At 39.5% G+C, this 23,359-nt stretch overlaps 1 long non-coding RNA gene across 1 annotated transcript; it reads right to left on the reverse strand.

Annotated features, from left to right (window-relative positions):
• Positions 1 to 6,422: 6,422 nt before the first annotated feature.
• LOC121817149 (uncharacterized) lies at positions 6,423 to 11,061 on the reverse strand. Its single transcript, XR_006056951.1, has 2 exons — positions 10,703 to 11,061; positions 6,423 to 7,334 (listed from the first exon to the last, which is right to left on the reverse strand). It is a non-coding gene; the product is annotated as an uncharacterized LOC121817149 (long non-coding RNA).
• Positions 11,062 to 23,359: the final 12,298 nt, after the last annotated feature.

Here is a 23,359-nt window from a genome sequence, read left to right on the forward strand (position 1 = left end):
ACATTATGACCATCAAAACACAACACTAGCACCTCCAGCGTATGTACTCTCACCCTCCATCAGAACTGGCCTTTCCTTGCACAGTGTGTACCTGCCCTGGACATGGAGGTTGGGAGAGAAGGTATTGTAGGCTTTTGGGGTCAGAGACAAAATCTGCTTGGTAATATAAATAAATGAAATGTGCCATCATGATTGCGCAATTTGTCATCATCCTTTAAATGAACCTATTTTTACATTTTTCCTTGATCTTCCCTTTAATATTTTATTTCAAAATCCCACATAGGATGTTTTACAGGTAGTAACACACATTAAAAAAAAAAAAAACCTGACTCCCTTTCTTCATATAAAGTGAAAGTGAAGTCGCTCAGTCGTGTCAGATTCTTTGCAACCCCATGGACTGTAGCCTACCAGGTTCCTCCCTCCATGGGATTCTCCAGGCAAGAGTGCTGGAGTGGGGTGCCATTTCCTTCTCCAGGGGATCTTCCCGACCCAGGGGTTGAACCTGGGTCTCCCACATTCCAGGCAAACGCTTTAACCCCTGAGCTACCAGGGAAGCCCTGCTTTACATAAATGGAGGTCAATTATATAGAGTACTACAAATAACACTAAACTTTCTTTACTTCTCTGAACTATATTTAACAAGCATACCTCAAGATGAGGATTAGCTTTTAGGATTAATTTAATACTTAAGTGTCGTTATTTCCTAAGACTCATATTCTTCAAATAGTTCTTTTAATGTGACATTGAAAACAGGGCCTGCATTGTGTGACATAATTCTAATATGTTTAACGTTCATTAATTACGAATGATAACTGTTGAGATCAGCAGTAAGCCCGATGTTTGTACCAATGTATTTCTCCAGCAAGCTCTAGACCACTACTTGAGCCTGAAAAACGATTTGTTGCCATCTATCTTTCTCTATTTATCTTAATTTGCAAGTGCATCCTAGTACTGTACCCACAGTGGAGGAACGCTGGGACTCACCTTGGACTCCTTTAATTTAGACAGTTTCATTCAGGACTTGTAGAGGAGCTGGGGCTTCTCTGGTGGCTGAGACGATTAAGATTTTGCTTGCAATGCAGGAGACCTGGGTTTGATCTCTGGGTTCAGAAAATCTTCTGGAGGAGAATGGCTACCCACTCTTGTATTCTTGCCTGGAAAATCTCAAGGACAGAGGAGCTTGGCAGATTCTAGTCCATGGGATCGCAAAGAGTTGGACAGTACTGAGTGACTAATATTTTTGCTCACTTCACTGTTACAGGATCTAAGATCTCAGAAATAATGTGACTCTTGCCCTGAGGCAAGTGGACATATAAGTTCCTTCTTTGGATGGAGATATGAACCTGAGAGGCAGCTGAGTCACTCAGTAAATGTGATACACATGGGATGTAGAATTCCAGGAATAATGTTTGAACTACCAGACTGAACTGGTGATTAGCTATGAGACAATTTACAATGACTTCTGAAATACAATTTTCTGCCCCAAATGGAAAATTTTACTACATTAAACAGATGTATATTTTAAAATTAATTAATATAGCAGCAATCTTGTAAAAAAAATGCCATGAACTCTATTCTTATATATGAGGAACTAAGGTACAAATATGTTTTAAAAAATGTCCAAGGCCAGCCAAGCCTTAGTGGAACCAGGATTCTAACCTAAGTCTATTCTCTTAACCTCTATACTGCTCACATGCAACCAATCATATTGCCACACTTGAGATCGTAAACCTCTGCAAAGGAATGATCAGGTTTATGAAATATCAGATTTATGAGCCACCAATGAAGCTATAATAATATAACAAAGATGTTAATACATATTGTGTACAAAAAGGCAAGCTAGATCCTGAAGAATTTTAAAGTAAGGAGAAAAGTTTGATTGAATGGCATCAACAACACTAAATTACATTGAATGAAGTCCAATCCTTATCAGTTGCTGGTATGCTGTAATTTTTTTAACTACATTTTAATTTTCCCATTTTTAAATGAGAAAACTACTTGTGTAGTGTTATATATATATATATATATATATATATATATATATATATATATATATTTACCTTACAGAGTTGTTGCATGAAAAAAACTATATTGAGAAAATTTTGTGATACCGCATGTTTCCACTTACTTGTGGAATCTTAAAAAAAAAAACTCATAGAAATAGAGTAGATTGATGGTTATCAGGAGGTGGGAGTGTGGGGAATTGGAGAGACATTGGTCAAAGTGCATAAATTTCCAGCAATAAGTAAATTCTGGATCTAAATGCATCGCTTGAGGACTATAATTAATAGTACTGCATTATATACTGAAAGTTTTTAAAAGGGTAGATCTTAAATATTATCACCGCACACATATAAATGATAATAATATAGGAAATGGAGGTTAACTAACTTTATTGTGGTAATCATTTCCCAGAACAGATATACCAGTTCAGTTCAGTTCAGTTCAGTCGCTCAGTAGTGTCTGACTCTTCTGACATATATATACAATATATATGATCAACCCTTCGTGGTTCTGCATTCATGATTCAATCAACCAAAAATCAAAAATAATTCCAGAAAGGTTCAAAAAGCAAAATTTGAATTTGCCACACATAGGCAACTATTTACATAGCTTTGCATTTGTATTTGCAACCATCTACATAGCATTTAGATTTTTTTCATTATTATATTCAATCTAGAGATGATTTAGAGTATAAGGGGGGATGTTCTTAAGTTATATGCAAATAATGTGTCATTTTATATCAGAGCTCTTTGTGGCCCCATGGACTGGAGCCCGCTAGTTTCCTCTGTCCATGGAATTCTCCAGGCAAGAATACTGGAGCTGTTCCCTTCTCCAGGGGATCTTCCCAATTCAGGGATCAACCCAGGTCTCCTGCATTGCAGGGATGGAGTATCCTTGAATTTTGGTGTCTTTAGTGGGTCCTTAAACCAGTCTCCTGAGAATAGCAAGGGACAATTGTGTATGTATCAGATCACTCCGTTGTACACTTTAAGTTATATGTCTATATGTCTCGAAAACGTTGGGGAGAAAAAGTAGAAAATTTCGTAGCATACTTTATAAATTGGCAAGTGTAACAATTTTTTGTAATACTTACATTGTATATATTTTCAAAGTGAATAGCATATGTATGATAGGATACTAAAAAAAAATCTTTACAAAGACTGATAAAATGAGAATTTTTAAAAAATAGCTTTAAGCATGAGCCTTATTTTGTTTAAAAAGTTATATATACTGTGTATTTTTTTAATGTCTCAGCCAAAGGCACAGGGAATATACCTGTAGTCCAAGTTATATTAACTCTTTGCAGCACAGAGAAACACATTCTTATTGAGGGGGTGTTAAGCTAGGCTTGTTATAAGGTCTATGCTTTCGTTGGATATTGGAAAGGGCTTAGGAAAGTGAGGGTCTTGATCTTGCATGCTCTCTTGAAACAGGGTCATTAGGCCATTGAATATTTTAATGGGTTTTATTAGGAGATGGAAGAAATGAAGCTATGTTTCTTTCCTTGTCACTGATATTAACCAGTAGAGGAAGATATTTGATTATTTTTGTGGCTATATAATATCCTTGACTTTGCCATATATCCAGGCATAATTGGAGTGACCTTGCTTTGTCAAATTGCATCACAGCCTCATAGTGACCTTGTTTAATTATTACTGACACACAGCCCAGCTGTTAGCTACTAGTTTCGAGTGTCTTGTGTTTTGTTTGCTTGCTTATCAATATGTAGTGAAGAAAATCCCAGCTGATTTAGTAGTTTTCTTCATAGGCATTCAAGTTTCCAAAAGTTCTATGATAATAGCTAATATTTTAATATTTATAAATCACTCTATTTTATATAATTATTTAAATAATATAAATTTTGTATAATATTTATATACATACATGTATATATATATAGAGAGAGAAAGAGACTTTTCTTCTCTTACTCATTGAATACATGCATCTGCTCCACGACAGGAACAGATTAGAATTTCTAACTCAGGTACCTAACTCAGTAATCTTTCTACTATTCAATGCCTTTAAGACTGGAGCTTTATATACTCCATTTTTTTCTAACTTTGGCCTTATTCCTAACTGCCTTGAGAAGGCAATGAGTCATTTCCCAAGAAATAGCTATACATTCTTTTTGACCTCTGACAAAATTGTGTTTACCTGAATTTGGGTGACATATTACTCATTGGCTTGCAACCAGGAAAATAACTTGTTGTAGGCAGGATTCCTAACTACAAACTAATTCTAAAGTCCTGGCGTTCAGAACATGATTCATATAGCTCCATGTGATGCTTACCAATATGCCTGGCCAAAATCATTTGTTCTCAGAAATGGCTGCTGGTAAGTAGATCTCTCTCCCTCCCTCTCTCTCTCTCTCTCTCTCTCTCTCTCACACACACACACACACACACACACACATACACACTGGTTCTCACTGATCTTGACATTTTCATTTAAAAGCATTTTTTGAGAACTTCTCAGAATATTCTAGATTCCTGTGTGTGAAATCATAATGAACTTAATTATCGTGGAGGATTATAAAAGAGAGAGAAAGCCGCTCTGTCTCTCCCATCGATTGCTTCCAATACACATTCCACGGAATGTGGAATGGCTTTGGGTGTCAGTGAAGATCTGAAGAGACAGTGAGAAGACTTTCAGGTGAAGGTTTCCATTCAAATGGGAGAAGGGATGCCCTGTGCTTCAACAAGACAGAGGAAGCCGTCAGTGCGGACCACGGAGACCTGTGGCTTCAGGCACACAGTGTCCCACTGGCCCTTGACACTTAGCTGAGAATACAGGTAAAATAGATGCCAAGTGCAGGGTCTGTTGTAGTGGACTAGGCATAATCAGTGACTAGGGGACTGAAAGTTATGCAATTTCTGGCAAACAGAGAAGAGACATAAATACTTTTGTGTTTTTGAAGGAAAAACCTCAGAAACTGATGTTCTCTGGAGAACAACTGGCAATACAGAAATCTTCTGCATTGAATGAAATATGAGAAAAATGAAACCATGCAAAGATGGTCCATTAGCCAGCTAATAAGCCCTGCAAGATGAAGCAAAGACATTGAGCTCCTTATTTTGAAATCAAGAGAAAAGAGAGATGAGTTTACGTGGTAAACTAAGAGGTCCTTAGTCCATTTCCGTTGCAAATATCAAAGTGTTTCTGAATGTTAATGCCCTGAATTTACCCTGGGTCCAATTTGATAATTTTCCTTGACTCTTGTATATAAAGAAATCCCACTGCTGTCAATTTAAATTGTGCGGTTAGGATTCTGTGACTGTGTTCTCTATCTACTAAGTATATTATTTTAATACATTTTTTATTTTATAAAACCTCATTGTGAACCAAAAGGGAGAACAAAAGTAGAGACTAGGGAATCAAGCCTGGCTTCTCCGTTAAATCATTCTCTACATTTGCAAATAAAATACTGAATACTGTTTTCTGTAAGTGAAAAATGAAAGGATACCTACATCATAGTAAACATATTAGAGAATTAAAGTTTGCAGCCTTCAGGGATGGACTGAAATGAACATCTACACAGAAAGAGAAAGAATATACCTTAATCCTGACAGATGAGTGCATTTTACTCAGAATTCAAAAACAGAATCAAACAACCAAATTAAACTAGAAAAGGAAATTCAGACCTCCAACCTAGGAAGTAAATTATTAAAATCTGGGAGAGTCTACTTTCTAGCTTATCTCCCTTTAGGAATCCCAGAGAAGATTGTTTCCTTCTTATAGGAAATCTAAAAGCCATTTGTCAATATCACTGGGCTGGCAAGAGTAACCGTGACAACCACACCCTATCAATCTAGGGTGGGATTTTTTTCTCAGCACTGAGTCTTGGAAAATTGGTCATGCTGATTTCAGTAAGTTGTTACAAGGTAGCAGTGTCTTTTTTTTTTTTCCTTTCCTTTAACAGGTACTAATTATTATAATTCTGACAGTCATTATTTCTTTGTGTAGAGCCCTTTTAATGTATTGAGGACTCGTAAAATAAAGCAGCCATCTCTATCGACAGGTCAGCATAGGTTGTTGAGGTGTCTAAGTGTGTGTATGTACCTGTGACCATCTGACAGTGGATAGTTTTAATTTTTGCTCTATAAATACATTTAAATCAACAGCTTTTGAGTAAAAATGCTGGGAGTTGCCAATTTAACTCTGAAATGACATAGAAGCTCATAGGAAGATGTTAATTCTTGGAAAGGCAGTTGTGCTTTGCCAGAGCTTTGTCAGATGGGTTTACCATAATTCAGAGTATCTGGTGGGGCCAAGATGAAAGATGAGTCTAGGGCAGAAAGAGAAAAGAAACTAGGACAGAGGTAGAAACAGGAATGAAAAATAGTATTCCCTTCCAATTCAACGTTGACGCAGTCTCATTCCTCTCACAGATCTACATAATGAAGTCCAGATATTCAATCTATGGTATACACATTTTTAATTGCGAGAAAAGGAAAACCTTTTAATGCTATGAAAAAACACAAAATTTGTTCACCTGCAAGGTCTGAATTGGTCCTAAGGAGGATTGAATGGAGATGGGGGTGGATGGGGTAGAATGTTATTTTCTCTTAATCAGTATAAAGTTATTAAACATAAATGGCTTCTCACTGACCCAGGGACAGTAACCCCAGGGGGGAAATCACCCATGAAAGCTCATCCCTTGCTTTATGTCTGGGTCAGTTTCTTAATCAGTTGCAAGGCATTTCTCTTGAAATGGCCATGAAAGCCTTTTTCGAGGAATAGCTCACTGTTCTAGGGTTACAGTGAAGGAAAATATGTAGAGTGTGATGCTCCTTGAGTTCAGGTGTGAGCCTTTCAACTTCCTCCTTGTTATGTGGGAAAGATGCCGTGATGAATAGAAACGTTCTTTTCAATTCAAAAGTGCTTCATGAAGGGCGGTCTCTTTGTGGGGCTGGTTCCACACAAGGCAGCTCCAGGTGACCTTTCCTGGGATCCCATGGTGGTTTTGTCTTGATCAAAATGGTTCTCTTCACAGGAGGGGAAAGGCTGTGACATCATCCTGCAAAAGAAAATCCTGTAAAGAACAAGGTCGAAAAAAGATAACACCTTCTTTTGGGAAGGTGGGAGAACAGAGAGAAGAGAAGGCAGACGAAGATGAGAGATGCCACTGGCAAGAGGGAAGGTCAAAACAAGGGAAACGCCGGAGAGAAGCAAGAGGGGAGAGAGCGAGCCAGGCCAGGAAGCCAACATCCTCCCGCTAGACTCGGTGTCGGTTTCGTTCCACAGCAAAGCCAGTGGGGGGCGCTCCCGATCCCATTTTTCAGTTTAGGAAACAGCGGCAAGATGAAGCGTCTGGTCCATTCCCGTGCAGTCTGCAACCAAATAAAGATTTAGTCTCAGGTGGACCTCATTTTGGATCTAACCTCTCCCCAAGAGAATGCAAACCTGTGTTTCATTTTGATTAATTCTCACAATACCTTTTAAAGCAAATAGCCCATGTGCCACTCCTTGACCTAAAAGAGGGGCTCCTTTGCACTTTAGCCCTCAGATCTCCCAAAGAAATACCACGAGTATTATATCTCTGCTAACTGAACCCATTCATCTGTTTTCCCAACAATATCAAGATTCTTTACTCTTTGAGAGGAAGGATAAAAGCGAGGGAGAATGATGGTGGGAATAAAACTGTGGTAATTCAATGCTGCCTCTGAGATTGATTAATTTATTGTTGATCGTGGCCAGGGAGTTCTTTGTACCTTGCATATGTGCAGGGTTATGAGAGTCAGAGTGCCTATGCCAAAAGCGAGCTTGGAGAGAGGGAAGGCTGATGAATAAGAAAGAGAATTCCAGAGAACAGGATCGATGGGGTAGAGGGGGAATGTAGCATCATAGCAAAGAAATTGGAAGCTCCCAGAGAAATTTATAGCTATATGATCTGCACCCAAGGTGGGTGGGGGGGTCTATGGAACACTCACTCCTTGCCCATAAAAATGGATTAGGTGGTAATGGTCCCTAATCGTGCTATGTTCGCTGCCTGAGCATGACACATAGTTTGAAAGAAGCAGAAGAAAGAGGAGTGAGTCCTTGTAGAAAGTGCTCCTTGCGCCTCTGTTGGGCAGTTTACTGCACTTTGGCACCCAGCTAAGGAGGAGGTGGGGCTAGAATCCAGCCTGAGTTCAGCTCACCAAGCTCTCAGCCCTAAAGAGGGCTGGGCTCTCCTGGAAGAAGAGATGCCTTATCTGCAAGGTTGTTTCAGCCCAGGAGATGTATCTTTTTCTAATTTGCATAAAGTGGGCTAGGTTCTTCAGCCCAGGAACCCCAAAGTGTCAGGGATAGCGAGTTTGAAGGTAACATTTTCTTCTCTGTGATCACTTGCTGTGTTAAATATTTCTCTCATTTACTTTCTCTTGAAATGTATAAATGGTCAGACTCTGCCAATTTATAAGACTTCGGTACAAATATTCCCTAAAATATCTGTTGTGAAAGAAAATTTTTCCCTTTGAGAACAGGATATTGTTGTATGCTTGTCTCTTTCTGTTTTAACCTTGTAGATTATGTTATTTTATATGGAATAATGCTGTGTTTGTGAAAAATTAGAGCCGGTCATTGCTACTGATTTGGAGAACACTTAATCCCCTGCATCTGAAGAAGTTGCTGTCAAGCTGAAGATATGTTCTTAAGCCCTCTCTCTTCAGAAGGCTCTCACTTTCAATTACCAACTGGTACGGAAGCTGGGAAGCAACTCTATTTCTTTACAGCATCTCAATTCCTTTTCAATGCCATCTTCTTACTATGATTGCCTGACTTTCAAACAATATTTTGAGCAAAGTGCACGGACAGATGACTGCTGGAGAAATAAGAGTCAATATGGCACGGCCTAGATTCTGAACTGAGAACCCAGAGGCCGGCAGAGTGGAATCACTAATTAAGCTGCATGATCTTGGGCAAATAACTTACCTCCCAAGATTATTTAAGTTAGACAAACTCTTCATAGTCTGCAGGCCTTTGGAATATTCGCAACATTTATTAGCATATTAAAGGCCTCGAGAAGTCCTACAGTAAAGAGCACTGTTTGCTAACTAGGGAATGTAAAAATAAAATTATTTCCCCCCATAACACACATATTAATATATTAAGAATACTTCAGGCAGTGAGGAGAATGTCAGAGAAGACTAGAAAAAAAAAAAAGAAAGAAACACACAAATGAAACTTATCGTAGTAGTTTAATTTAGCAAAACATGAAACAATATACACAAAGCCTTGGCTGGGCAGCTGACCTGTACAAACTGCAGTTTTGCAAGCCACATTATGAGTTTGGTATACCTCCAAAAAACAGACTGCTAATGCAGAATGAACATTAGTCTCTATTCTTGCTCAACTGTGTGGAGCTAGGCAAACTTTTTGGCCTCTTTAATTATCAGTAATTATCAGTCTCCATTTATTTATTTAACACAGGAATTCTCTGCATATGTTACATAGATCGAGCATCAATTAAGTAAAAGCTTGTGAAAGTGTTCTGTAATTTATCTTGAACTCTATAAAGATAAGAAGTACCCAAAAATATCTCAAGGATAACATTCTAATGAATGGCATATTTTTCACATATCTACTTTAATCAAACATCAAAATGATGCATTTAATATTTCAGTGCAATCTATTTGTTAGAAATAAATGCACTAATTGACTCTGTACTATTAAATGGTATGATTGAACATTGGTTACTGCCAGAATCCACTGAAATTCATGATCTCTGGCTGATGGCTTTCAGAATCCCTCTTCTTGACAGATGGAGAAATTTGAAAATAATCTAAAACACATAAGTTTACTTACCACAATCAATTTGAACATACTTACCAGATTGTTTTAGCTTGAATAAAAATAAGTTAAACCTAAAGACTTTACCAATCACTATAAAAGTTTCATTATGAGTTTGACTGAGGATGAAAACTTATATCAGAGCTAAGGGACATAGAATTTGAACCTTAATAGAGAAAAGTTTTATAAGATCATTTAGAGACCTCAAGTTTTTTGCAGCTGGAGCCAGAAGATACTTTTCTTCCAACAGGAACGAGAAACATCTGAGAACTGACTGAAATGTTTTAGTGTATCTTACACATATACAGCCCCCTTAAAAAAAAAATTCCCTCACTACCCGTTAGACATGCCAAGGGCATCTCGTTAGATGTCCCGACTTTAGAAACAGATTTGCAAGCCAGAATGTTCCAACCCTGCAGTTGGATTGTGGGTTTTTAACCTTCACAAGTTTGCCCTTTGAGCAGAACTTGAGAAAGGAAAAAAGAAAAGAGGTAAAGAATGAAGAAGAAAAGCAAAATAAATCAAAAGCAGCTTTCTTGGTAACACAGACATCTCCAAGGGCATATGAGAAAGGACTGGAGCTCTAATGATATCAATTAGGCCTGACCCATTGGGACACTGGAAATATATTGTACTCATGGACTTTGCTCAAGTCCATATGTAAAAGGTCATTAACTGGGTACAAAATATTGCAAATTATTGGCCAAGGATGACTTCTTATCCCAAATACTTTTGAAATTCTAAAATAAATTATAACCAGTAATGCTTTCATGTTGACAAGCTAATTCTATTTAGATTTTCCTTCCTAAATCAAGGAAATTAGTATTGCTAAAAAACAGCATTATATGTTGAATGTGGATTCACACACACACACACACACACACACACACACACACACACACACACACACACACAGACTCGCAACTACCTGTTTCTCCCAGCTTTGTTTCCCAGTTGAGATAGGGGTTGCAGAAGAGGTTGACTTCTCCCCTGGAATGAAGATTCCCCAAAACATTCTCTTCTCTGGCTAACCTTTTTGCATCACTTTAAAGGCATGATGGGTATCTTCTCAGCGGTGGGCTGAATTTGCTGAAGCAGAAACTGTAAGCTACTTAATAAAGACTCCCACATATTTGTGTGGGAATATTTTGGCAGCCCTTCCAGGAGATGTCAGCTCTCCCAGGGCTGTGTTTAGGATGCAGTGGCCACCTGAAGGCATTCTCACAGGCTGACGACCAGCGGCTCTTGCCTACCACCCTCCCTCTGACAGCAGGCCTCCTGCTGAAGCTGCAGAGATTCCCCAGTCCTCACAGAGAAACTTTGCCAACTTGGACAAACAAAGCAGAATCCTGTTACATAAAGCAACGTGAGTTGTAATCCAACTGTGTCTTTAGTTTTTTGGAGAAAAAAAAAATGGCAAATTATCCAAGAGGGGGCTTCCTCTGGTAAGACTGCATCTCACCACTGCACGTCAACAAAACTGGGCTCAGAAGGGGCTGACTTGGGGGGATGAGTCTTTCCAGTTTCCCAGGCATCAGGTTCGTGTCTAGTAAAAGGAAGTGGAGGAGGGAAGAGATTAAGATGGCAGAGTAGGAAAACACGGAGCTCACCTCCCCCTATTAACACATCAAAAAAACATGTACTTGTGTAGCAATTCTCACTGAAAACAAACAGAAGACTGGCAGAAAAGTACATCTACAACCAAGGTTGTAAAGAAAGATCCATGCCACGTAGGGTAGGAGGGGGAGAGAAGCAGTCAGTTTGGGACCCAAGCTCCTAGCAGGGGGCACAGAAAAGGAAGGGGCTATCATGGGCTTGGAGGTCCTCCCTGGGGAGTGAGAGGTTCAAGCCGTATATGAGGCACCACAATCCCAGGGTCTGACAACAGGACTATGAGTTGCCTTGATTGGTTTGAAAACCAGTGGGACTTAGAGTAGATTGTAAGAAACCTGAACTCTGCTCGTGAAGAGGGTGCCCACAGGCTTCCTTACTCCTCTTCCGAAGGTGGAGGGAGTAGACAAAGCTGCCCCGGGCCTTGGCCAGTCTCCCATGAACATCACAGTGGGCATCCCTGCCCCTCTAGCTCTGGAAGAGCTCCCCACGAGGGTGAGGGCTGCTGTTGCTGAGGATAGCGCATACTTAGCGGGGATAGACCTGCTAAGACCTGTCACTACATCTTACTGGGCTAAAGGTTCCCACTGCTGCACTCACAGAGATGACAGGAACTCTGTTTTCCTGGGACCATCCCAGTGTATGTTCCGCACAAGGTGCCCACTGTGTCTCCACTTGCTCTAGCACTGATCCCCTCTGGGGCAAACAGCCATTGCCGGGGGGTAGAGAGCACAACCATAGAGGCAATTAAATCAGCTTGGAACCACACTTCAGGGCTTCGGATCCAGCAGCTTGGGACCTGACCACACCCAAATTACAGCAGTGATGACCGCTGAGCCTGGGAGAAGCCCCAGCTCACACTTGGCTCTGATTCTAGCCCCTCTATCTCCAGCTTCACTTCTTACCAGTGCGCTAGGTGCCGGCATATCCTGGGGGAGATGTAACCTGTGTACGTATCAGATTCAGGTCCCCAACCAAAGCCAGCCCAGGAACACATAGGGACACTGCCTAGGGATAGGCAGTGAAGGCTGTCAAAACAGCTAACTATTTCATCTAATTTCATAGAGAGGGAGGAAGTTAAAGAAATGAGAAGAAAGAGGAATTTCTTTCCAACAAAGAACAAGAAAAACACTTGACAAACAATGAATGGAGTAGAGATAAGTTTCCAGATGAAGAGCTCAAAGCATTAGTAATAAGAATGCTATCTGAAATTGGGATAAGAATATATGAAAACAGAATTTTATCAAGAAATTTGAAAACAGCAAGTCAGCACTGAAGAGTGAAATAACTGGAATAAAATATACACTAGAAAGAATTAACAGGCAACTAGGCGATACAGAAGAATGCATAGTGAGTGACCTGGAAGATAGAATGATGGAAAGCAACCGGGAAAGCGAAAGTAAAAGCAAACTTTAAAAATGAGAGCAGTTGCGGGGACCTCTGACACACATCTAGCATTGCTGTTTAGTCACCGAGTTGTGTCTGACTTTTCGTGATCCCAAGGATTTTAGCCTGCAAGGCTCCTCTGTCCATGGAATTCACCAGGCAAGCATACTGGAGTGGGCTGCCATTTCCTTCTCCAGAGGATCTTCCTAACTCCAGGATCAAACCTACATCTCCTGCATTGGCAGGTGGATTCTTTACCACTGAGTCACCAAGGATTTCCATACTAATATTCAAATTATAGGGGTTCCAGAAAAAAAGAGAGGGAGAGAGAGAAAATGGTCAGAAATAGATTTGATGAAATCATGGCTGATCACATCCAGAACCTGAAGAAGGCAACAGAAATCCAGATACAGGGATGAAAGAGAGTCCAACAAGGCATAATATATTAAAATAGCAAAAGTTAAAGACAACGAGAGTATTTCAAAGGCAGCAAGAGAAAAACAGTCACACACAAGGGAATTCCCATAAGACTATCAGCTGATTTTTCTTTCAGAACCAGAAGGGAGTGGCATGATATATTTAAAAGTGCTGAAATAGAAAAACCTATAACCTGGGATATTCTACTCCGCAAGGTTGCCATTCAAACTTAAAGGAAAGATAAACATCTCAAACAAGTAAGAATTACAAGCGCTCATCAATGCTAAGGGGACCTTAAACGAAGTCTTAAAGAGTATTTTCTAAGAGGAAAAGAGAATAATACGACAAGAAGTAAGACCTTATAAAAAGGAAAAATCCCACTAGTAAAGGCAAATATGTCCATGGGGTCAAAAAAGATCGGTCACAACTGAGTGACTAACACACATACACAAAGACAGATATACAGTAAAGGCTGTGGGCCAATCACTTAAATAAGTTCATATAAAGATTAAAGGACAAAATTATAAAAATAAACTATAGTAACAATAAATACTGCTGCTGCTAAGTCGCTTCAGTCGTGTCCGACTCTGTGCAACCCCATAGACGGCAGCCCACCAGGCTCCTCCATCCCTGGGATTCTCCAGGCAAGAACACTGCAGTGGGTTGCCATTTCCTTCTCCAATGCATGGAAGTGAAAAGTGAAAGTGAAGTTGCTCAGTCGTGTCCGACTCTTCGCGACCCCGTGGACTGCAGCCTACCAGGCTCCTCCGTCCATGGGATTTTCCAGGCAGGAGTACTGGAGAGGGGTGCCATTGCCTTCTCTGAACAATAAATGATTAAGGGATAAACATGAGAATGCCAAACATGACATCAAAGAACACAAAATGTGAGTGAGGAGGGTAAAAAGGTAGATTCTTCAAAACGTGTTGGAATGTAAATGACTGTCTGGTAAACATAAGTCAAAAACCTACAATAGATATGCAAAAACTAGGAAAGAAAGGAACAAAGACATACTACTAAACAAAACCATCAAACCACAAGTGAAAAGATGAAAAGAAAGAAAAAAAATGGACAGAGCAAAACTACAGAAAAGCCAGAAAACAAGTAACAAAAAGGCAATAAGTACAATACTACTGCATTAAATGCTTCAATCAAAAGACATAAGGTGACAATTGGATAAAAGAACAAGACTCATATATACACTGCTTTATAAGACATTCAGTTCAGATCCAATGACATGCATAGACAGAAAGTAAGAATATGTAAAAATACATTTTATGTAAATAGAAACAACAATAAAGTGGGGGTAGCAATACTCATAAAGATTAAACTTTAAAATAAATAGACTATATAGCAATGACAAAGAAGGCCATGATAAAGAATTACTTGCCGATGCAGGAAACACAGGTTTGGTCCCTGTGTCAGAAAGGTCCCCTGGCGAAGGGGTTCTTATCTGGAGAATCCGATGGACAGGGGAGCCTGGCTGGCTACAGGCAATAGGGAGAGACAGAGTTAGACACGCCTGGGCAACTGAGAACACAAGCACAGAAAGATATAATATCCATTAGCATCTCTTGCCTGGAAAATCCCATGGACAGAGGAGCCTGGTGGGCTGCAGTCCACGGGGTTGCAAAGAGCCGGGCACGACTGAGCAACTTCACTTTCACTTTTCACTTTCCACTTTCCTGCATCGGAGAAGGAAATGGCAACCCACTCCAGTGTTCTTGCCTGGAGAATCCGAGGGATGGGGGAGCCTGGTGGGCTGCTGTCTATGGGGTCACACAGAGTCAGACACGACTGAAGCAATGCAGCAGCAGCAGCAGCAACATATACATGTACCTAATGCAGAACCATCTAAGTATATAAAGCAAATATTAAAATGCAAAAAGGGAGAGATTACCAATAATATAATAATAGTAGGGGATTTTAACACCTTTCTTACAGTAAAGGGCAGATCATCCATACGAATAATCAGTAAGGAAATGGTGGTTTTAAATGACACATTAAAGTAGTTGAACTTACTAAATATTCACATGACACTCTAGCCAAAACCAGCAGAATGCATGTTCTCTTAAAGTGCACATAGAATATTCTCTGGAATAGATCGCACACTAAGACACAAAACAATCCTCAACAAATTTAAGAGGAAAGAAATTATCTCAAACTTTTTTCCCTAACTAAAACAGTATCAAACTAAAAAATAATTGCATAAAGAAGAATGGGGAAAACAAAAAACCATTGAGAGTAAACAACATGCTACTAGAAAACCAACGTGTCAATGAAGAAATCAAACAAAATATAAAAATACCATGACACAAATGAAAATAAAATGCAACTTTCCAAACTCTATAGGATACTGCAAAAGCATTTCCAAGAGAGACGCATACAGAGAGAGAAACCTACCTCAAGGAACTAGAAAAACCTCAAGCAAACAACCTAGACCACAACTTAAAAGAATTAGAAAAAGAACAAGGATCAAAGTCAACGGAAGGAAGGAAACAATAAAGTTAAGAGAGGAAATAAAGACCAAAGAAAACATATAAAAGGCCAATGAAACCGAGTCATCTTTTTAAAATATAAATGAAACTGATAAACTTTCAGCAAGGCTCATTAAGAAAGAAAAGAGAGAGGGCACAAATAAAATAGAAAATGAAAAAGGAAAAATAACAACCAATATCTAGAGTTATAAAATATTATAACAGAATAAAACAGTTACATGCCAACAAAATGGACAATGTGGAAGAAATGGATAGAAGCGTACAATCTTCCAAGATGGGATCAGCAAGAACTAGATAATTGGAACAGATGAATTGCTACTAATGAAACTGAATTAACAACAACAACAAAAAAGGGATGGATTCACAGGACAATTTCAGCAAAAATATCAAGAAGAGCTGTTGCCTATCCTTCTCAAAATATTAAAAATATTTGAAGATGCGGGGATACTCCAAAATTTATTCTATAGGACCACCACTATCAACACCAGAAAAAGATATTGCAAAAAAATGCCAGGCCAATATCTCTGATGACTATAGATGCAAAAATCTTGAACAAAATGTTAATGAACTGATTTCAACAAGGTATGAAAAGGCTCATATATCTTGGACAGGAGGGATTTATTACAAGAGTGCAATAATTTTTCAATGTATGCAAGTCAATCAAAGTGATACACCCCATTAACAAAAAGAATAAAGCTTCATGATCCTCTCAATAAATACAGAAAATGCAGTTGACATAATTCAATATACCTTTATGATAAAATTCTCACTAAAGTTGGTATAAAGGGGACATAGCTAAACATAATAATGACCATTTATTACAAACCCACAGCTACCACCATACTTAACAGTGAAAAACTGAAAAATTTTCCTCTAAAATGAGAAACAAGACAAGGCTTCCCAGTCTTACCACTTTCGATATATCATGGTATTGGAAATCTTATTCATAGCAATCAGACAAGGAAAAGAAAGAAATAGCATCCAGTTTGGAAAAGAAGAAGTAAAATTGTCACTATTTGCAGAGAACATGATACTGTATATAGAAAACCCAGAGGTCTGCACCAAAAAACTATTAGAACAAATCAATGAATTCAGGAAAGTTGCAAAATACAAGATTAATATACAGAAATCTATTGTTTTTCATTAAGATGATAATGAAGTATCAGAAAGAGAAATTAAAGAAACAATTCTATTTATAATCACATTAGGAAAAGGAAAAATCTAAGACACCCAGAAAAAATCTAAACCAGGAAGGAAGAATCCTAAACTCTGAAACCTATAAAATATTGATAAAGGAATTTTAAGGTGATTCAAAGAAATAGGAAGGTATTCTTGGATGTGAAGAATTAACATTCTTAAGATGTCTTTACTACCCAAAGCAATCTGTAGATTTAATACAATCCCTATCAAAATACTCATGATATACTTCACAAAACAATAATAAAATAATCACCAATTTTATACAGAATTGCAACAAAAACCAGAATTACAAAGCAATCCTGAGGAAAAAGAACAAAATTGGGGGTATTATTTTCCCAGATTTCATACTATACTACAATAGAATTGAGTAGAGAGCCCAGAAATAAACCCACACACATATGGTCAATTAATCTAATTAGTTAGTTAATTATTATTCATACATGATTACACAGAAGAACTATACTGAAAAGGTTCTTAATGAGCCAGATAACCATGAATTTGTGATTACTCACCTAGAGCCAGACATCCTGGAATGTGAACTCAAGTGGGTCTTAGGAAGCATTACCACCAACAAAGGTAGTAGAGGTGATGGAATTCCAGCTGAGCTATTTCAAATCTTAAAACATGATGCTGTTAAAGTGCTGCACTCAATATGCCAGGAAATTTGAAAAACTCAGCAGTGGCCTCTGCAGAAAAATATCAGTTTTCATTTCAGTTTCAAAGAAGTGCAATTCCAAAGAATGTTCAAACTACTGTGCAATTACACTCATTTCATTCACTAGTAAATTGAAAGTGAAGTCACTCAGTAGTGTCCAACTCTTTGCGAGCCCTTGGACTGTAGCCTGCCTGGCTCCTCCATCCATGGGATTTTTCCAGGCAAGAATACTGGCAATACTTGCATGGATTGCTGTTTCCTACTCCAATGGATCTTCCCAACCCAGGGATCTAACCTAGGTCTCCCTCACTGCAGGGAGACTATTTACCATCTGAGCTCAAAACCCTTCAGGCTTGGCTTCAGCAGTACATGAACTGAGAATTTTCAGATTTACAAACTAGATTTAGAAAGGGCAGAGAAACAAGAGATCTTACTGCCAACGTTCCTTGGATCACAGAGAAAGCAAGGGAACTCCAGAAAAACATCTACTTCCGCTCATTGACTATGCTAAAACATTTGACTGTGTGGATCACAACAAACTGGAAAGTTCTTTAACAGACGGTAATGCTAGACTTTACCTGCGTGAGAAACCTGAACGCGGTCAGGAAGCAACGGTTAGAATCAGACATGGAACAATGGACTGGCTCAAAATTGGGAAAGGAGTACAATGAGACTGTGTGTTGTCACTCGGCTTATTTAACTTTTAAGCAGAGTACATCATGTGAAATGTCAGGCTGGATGAAGCACAACCTGGAAACAAGACTTCCAGGAGAAATATGAACAATCTCATGCAGATGATATCGCTCTAATGATAGAAAGTAAAGTGGAGCTAAGATAAGCAAAGAGGAGAATGAAAAAGCTGGCTTAAAACTCAGCATTCAAAAAAATATGATCTTGGCATCCGGTCCCATCATTATATAACAAATAAAAGGGGAAAAGGTAGCAATAGTGACAGATTTTATTTTCTTGGGCTGCATAATAGCTGCAGATGAGGACTGCAGCCATGCAATTAAAAATGCTTCCTCCTTGGAAAGAAAGCTCTGACAAATCTTAAAAAGCAGAGACATCACTTTGCTGACAAAGGTCCATATAGCCAAAGCTATGATTTTTCCAGCAGTCATGTATGGATGTGAAACCTGGACCATAAAGAAGGCTAGGTGCCAAAGAATTAATGCTTTTGACTTGTGGTGCTGGAGAAGTCTCTTGAGAGTCCCTTGGACAGCACGGAGATCTAACCAGTCCATCCTAAAGGAGATCAGTCCTGAATATTCATTGGAAGGACTGATGCTGAAGCTGAAGCTCCAACACTTTGGCCACCTGATGCGAAGAGCTGACTCACTGGAAAGACCCTGATGCTGGGAAAGATTGAGGCAAAAGGAGAAGGGGGTGTAGAGGATGAAATGGTCAGATAACATCACCAATTTGATGGATGTGAGTTTGAGCAAGCTTCAGGAGATAGGGAAGGACGGGAAAGCCTGGCATGCTGCAGACCAAGGGGTCACAGAGTGAGACAGGACATAGAAACTAAAGAACAACAACATGCAATGAAAATCTAAAGACAAAAACACAGACAGAGCTCTTTGGTGTCCCACATAAAGCCTTCCATAATATGTTCAGTACTAAATTCCCCAGCTTGTGTATTTAGCAGAGCCATATTTTACCGCAGGTCTTAACCTACCTTTCTATCCTACCCTGTACATACTATTTAGAGAACAAGAGTCCAAAAACCGTATCCTGCATCAGTAATTCTCAACTGACTGTTGTGGTGGTGTGCCAGGGTCCAGCCCCAGTGGATCCAGGGTAATTCGAAGTGGGGACAGAGTCAGCATCCTAGGAATTAATTGCTTAATTGAGGATATAGAGGGAAATTAGAAAGAAATAGTGTAGTAGGAATATTATTGGAGAAAAAGAGGCTGAATACCTTGGTTTACGTGGGATACCAATAAAGCTTCAAGACAAGAAGCTTGCACCACCTACGTAGGCCACCGGCGCCCACTTGAATATTGGAAGGTGCCCCACCTTGGGCTCCTTCTCATGTGGAACTTAAAAGCCAGGGCAAAATTAGCAGGCTTGGCGAGCACCCACGCTCCAGATGGGAATTCAGCCAGAAAAATGGAGAACAAGAAAGAACGACACAGGGGAATCAGTCTTTCCAGAAACTGATCCAATTTCTTTATTTTTAGGTTTGCTTATATACCTTTTGTTACACATACAGACAAATGGAAATTTTAAAGTCATGCGGGGGTCAGCAGTCCTGACCTTTATCAAAATCAGGTGTTTCATATAAATGTATACAAAAAAAGGTCTTAGGGGTTTTACATCATCTTCTGGCCATGAGGCCTGCTGGCATTTTATGATCCTTTCTTTCTGATAACGGTCAGTCAACCAAAAAACTTATTTTCCAGGGATGATTTTTCTTAAACCAGTCACCACCCTCCGAAGGTACCAGATAAAGTTGCATTCCTATAGGGTGACGGTGTAGTGGGTTACAATTAAGAAAGGAATTTACTTAGCCTAAGGTTTAACATGATTAATCTTAAAGGTTAATACTTATTTCTCCTATATGCTAGTTATATTCATTATAAGGGCAGGGAATATGGAGATTTAGCAGCAAATATTGGCTCAACAAATGAAAAATCCTCCACCAACATGATTTTTATCTTTAGAAAAACCCAATGCTAACTAAGGCTTTCAAAATACTCCAAACTCTCTGTGCTGTTTATGGTTGAGAGGTTGTAAACAATCATGTACATAGTAGCAAGAGTGTGGATAATCCTGTCACACAAGCTAGTCTGCCAGCAGAGAGGTTTGACCTGAGACACCCTTGTCACACCCAGGAATTTTTATTAACTGAAGCTGTAGGTTAACTCCTCCTCCAGGAGAGGTGGGGGACAGCCCCCATAAAGTCAGAGGTGTAGGTTAGAGCATAAAGCAGTAAAGTAGGCAGATTCTGGTTTTGGGGGGTAGATGTTCAGGAAAACCCAGGGGGAACCCCTGAAGCCAGATCATGCCTTTGCGTTTTGTCGGGCTTCCTTCCTCATGACCTTTGCCATGGGCGGGATTCCTCATGCTGGCTCCCGGCAGTGGTGGAGATTCACAATATGTGGAGACCTTTTTGGTCACCCTGTCATAACTGGGAAAGGGTGGGGGTTGCTACTAGAAGCTAGTGGGTAGAGGCAAGGAATGCCGCTAAACATCATGCAATGCACAAATTCAGTTCAGTTCAGTCTCTCATTCACATCCAATTCTTTGTGACCTCATGCACTGCAGCACACCAGGCTTCCCTGAACATCACAACTCCTGGAACTTGCTCAGATTCATGCCCATCACGTCAGTGATGCCATCCAACCATCTCATCCTCTGTCGTCCCCTTCTCCTCCTGCCTTCAATCTTTCCCAGCACCAGGGTCTTTTCCAATGAGACAGTTTTTCACATCGGATGGCCAAAGTATTAGAGTTTCAGTTTCAGCACCAGCCCTTCCAATGAATATTAGGGCTGATTTCCTTTAGGATGGACTGGTTGGATCTCCTTGTAGTCTAAGGGACTCTCAAGAGTCTTCTCCAACACTACAGTTCAAAAGCATCAATTCTTCGGTGCTCAGCTTTCTTTAAGGTCCAACTCTCACATATGTGGCTACTGGAAAAACCGTAGCTTTGACTAGATGGACCTTTGCTGGCAAAGTAATGTCTCTGCTTTTTAATATGCTGTCTAGCTTAGTCATAATTTTCATCCAAGGAGCAAGCATCTTTTAATTCCATGGCTGTAGTGACCAAATGCAGTGATTTTGGAGCCCATGAAAAAAAAGTCTGCCACTATTTCCATCTATTTGCCATGAAGTGATGGGACCAGATGCTGTGATCTTAGTTTTTTGAATGTTGAGTTTTAAACCAACTTTTTCACTCTCCTCTCTTTCATCAAGAGCCTCTTTAGTCTTCTTTGCTTTCTGCCATAAGGGTGGTGTCATCTGCATATCTGAGTTTACTGATAATTCTCTTGACAATCTTCATTCCAGCTTGTGCTTCATCCAGCCTGGCATTTCTCATGATGTACTCTGCATATAAGTTAAATAAGCAGGGTGACAATATACAGGCTTGACGTACTTCTTTCCCATTTTGGAAACCAGTCTGTTGTTCCATGTCCAGTTCTAACTGTTGCTTCTTAAACTGCATACAGATTTCTCAGGAGGCAGGTAAGGTGGTTTGGCAATCCCGTATCTTGAAGAATTTTCCACAGTTTGATGTGATCCGCACAGTCAAAAGCTTTAGTGTAGTCAATAAAGCAACAGTAGAAGTTTTTCCGGAACTCTCTTGCTTTTTCAGTGAGGCAATTTGATCTCTGGTTGCTCTGCCTATTCTAAATCCAGCTTGTACATCTGGAAGTTATTGATTCACATACTGTTGAAGCCTTGCTCAAAGAATTTTGAGTGTTACTTTGCTACCATAAGGGATTTGATTTAGGTCATATCTGAATGATCTAGTGGTTTTCCCTACTTTCTTGAATTTAAGTCTGAATTTTGCTCCAGTGGAAGTGACAAATAGATTCAAGGGATTAGATCAGATAGAGTGAGTGAAGGACTATGGACAGAGGTTCGTGACATTGAACAGGAGGCAGTGATCAAGACCATCCCCGAGAAAGAGAAATATAAAACGGCAAAATGGTTGTCTGACAAGGCCTTACAAAAAGCTGAGAAAAGAAAAGACACAAAAGGCAAAGGTGAAGAGGAAAGATATACCCATTTGAATGCAGAATTCCAAAGAATAGCAAGGATAGAAAAGAAAGCCTTCTTAAGGGATTAATGCAAAGAAATAGAGGAAAACAATAGAATGGAAAGACTAGAGATCTCTTCAAGAAAATTAGAGCTATCAAGGGAATATTTCATGCAAAGATGGGCTCAATAAAGGACAGAAATGGTATGGACCTAACAGAAGCAGAAGATGTTAAGAAGAGGTGGCAAGAATACACAGAAAAACTATGCAAAAAAGATCTTCATGAACCAGATAACCATGGTGGTGTATCACTCACCTAGAAGCAGACATCCTGGAATGTGAAGTCAAATTGGCCTTAGGAAGCATCCCTAGGAACAAAGCTAGGAGATGATGGAATTCAGGCTGAGATAATTCAAATCCTAAAAGATGATGCTGTGAAAGTGCTACACTCAATATGCCAGCAAATTTGGAAAACTCAGCAGTGGCCACAGGACTGGAAAATGTCAGTTTTCATTTCAATCCCAAAGAAAGGCAATGCCAAAGAATGTTCAAACTACCGCACAATTGCACTCATCTCACATGCTAGCAAAGTAATGCTCAAAATTCTCCAAGTCAGGCTTCAACAGTACATGAACTTCTAGATGTCCAAATTGGATTTAGAAAAGGAGGAGGAACCAGAGGTCAAATTGCCAACATCTGATGGATCATCAAAAAACAAGATAGTTACAGAAAAAGATCTACTTCTGTTTATTGACAACATCAAAGTCTGTGACTGTGTGGATAACGCCAAACTGGAAAATTCTTAAAGAGATGGGAATACCAGACCACCTGACCTGCCTTCTGAGAAATTTATATGCAGGTCAAGAAGCAATAGTTAGAACTGAACATGGAACAACAGACTGGTTCCAAATTGGGAAAGGAGTATGTCAAGGCTTTATATTGTCACCCTGCTTATTTAACTTCCATGCAGAGTCATCATGAGAAATGCTGGGCAGGATGAAGCACAAGCTGGAATCAAGACTGCTGGGAGAAACATCAATAACGTCAGATATGCAGATGACACCATCTTTATGACAGAAAGTGAAGAACTAAAGAGCCTCTTGATGAAAGTG

This window comes from Ovis aries, chromosome 18, assembly GCF_016772045.2.
Source record: "Ovis aries strain OAR_USU_Benz2616 breed Rambouillet chromosome 18, ARS-UI_Ramb_v3.0, whole genome shotgun sequence".
Classification (NCBI taxonomy): Eukaryota; Metazoa; Chordata; class Mammalia; order Artiodactyla; family Bovidae; genus Ovis; species Ovis aries.